Source organism: Rhinopithecus bieti, unplaced genomic scaffold, assembly GCF_001698545.2.
Source record: "Rhinopithecus bieti isolate Rb0 unplaced genomic scaffold, ASM169854v2 scaffold_31548, whole genome shotgun sequence".
In the NCBI taxonomy this organism is placed as follows: domain Eukaryota; kingdom Metazoa; phylum Chordata; class Mammalia; order Primates; family Cercopithecidae; genus Rhinopithecus; species Rhinopithecus bieti.
In genome coordinates, this window is record NW_016814470.1 from 3,986,775 (window position 1) to 3,988,247 (window position 1,473).

Sequence of the window (1,473 nt, forward strand, 5' to 3'; positions counted from 1 at the left end):
GGGCCGCCACACCACGTAGAGTCCCCACGGGAGGGTCAAGGGGCGAGTCTTCTGCCCCACCCGGAGACACAGGGCGCGGCGCGCGCAGGCTGAGCTCTGGCCACCCGAGGCCGCGCGGACCCGCGGCGGCAGCGGCAGCGGCGGCGGCGGCGACGGCGGTAGCTGCAAGAGGAGGAGGAGGAAGGCGGCGGCGACGCTCTTACTCCGGAACCAAAACGCGCGGCGCCGGAACCCCGGGAGCCAACGAGCGGGACCCGCCTCCCGCGGCGCCATGTTGGAAAAGGGCAGCGGCTCCCGGGAGGAAGCACCCCCGGCGCTGGGAGCTGAGGAACCGGCGCGCGGCGCTTGGCGAGTCGGGGAGAGACTGGTCCTGCACGCTCAGGAGACCCTCCTTACCCGCGCCCGCGGCGACCGGGTCACGGCCCTTTCGTTTCCCGACCCTGCTTAATGACAGCGAAGTGGAAACATCTACCAAACGAAGGGTGAAAGTGATCTAGGGCTGGAGTCCGCCAAAAGCCAATTTAAGGCTTAACATTGCAGACCGTTTGTCTTTACAAAAGCTTCAAAGACTGGGCTGCAGCTCCCGGTTATCCCCACTTTGTCAAGCCATGCATCTGAATGTTCGTGGGGTTGTGTGCATCGAATCAGCAAGAGCAAGGCAAGAACTCAAGAAATAATTGTCTTTTTTTAATACCCCCTTACAAGTCACAGGTTCAGAGGATCATCATCTTTCTCCCACGTTAGCAAAACGTATTTGCATTTTTCAGTGAGGTTCTTTACCCCACCAGTGCCCTAAAATAGCAAACAGTTCTCTGTTCAAAAGCAATAGTAAAGAAATTCACTGAAGAGTTCAATTGCCTGGGGACAGCTGCAGTAGTCGCATCATCGTCTCTTATTAAACTGTTGCAGAAATATTCGGTCTAGCCCATGTATTTTCAACTAAATAGCGCTGCTTACGCAGTTGGTGATATCACGGAAGTAGCAATAAACCTTGGTTATCTTTTTTTTTTTTTTTTTGAGAGTCTCGCTCCGTCGCCCAGGCTGGAGTGCAATGGCGCGACCTCGGCTCACCACAACCTCCGCCTCCCGGATTCAAGCGATTCTCCTGCCCTCCCCCGCGCCCCGGTAACTGGGACTACAGGCGGGCGCCATCGTGCCCGCTCATTTTTGTTATTTTTGTATTTTCAGTAGAGACTGGGTTTCACTTTGTTGGCCAGGCTGGTCTCAAACTCCTGACCTCGTGATCCGCCCACCTCAGCCTCCCAAAGTGCTGGGGGATTACAGGTGTGAGCCACATTACAGGTGTGAGCCACCGCGCCTGGCCAACCTTGGTTATCTTCAAATGCCTTCTTATCTCAGATTTTAAAGTGCATAGTCTTGTAGAATGATGATGCCTCTACAGAGGTTTGTTTACAAATTGTAACGTGTAGGTTCGTCCTTTATCTCTTTCTTATGAAGGTGCACGAATTGGCT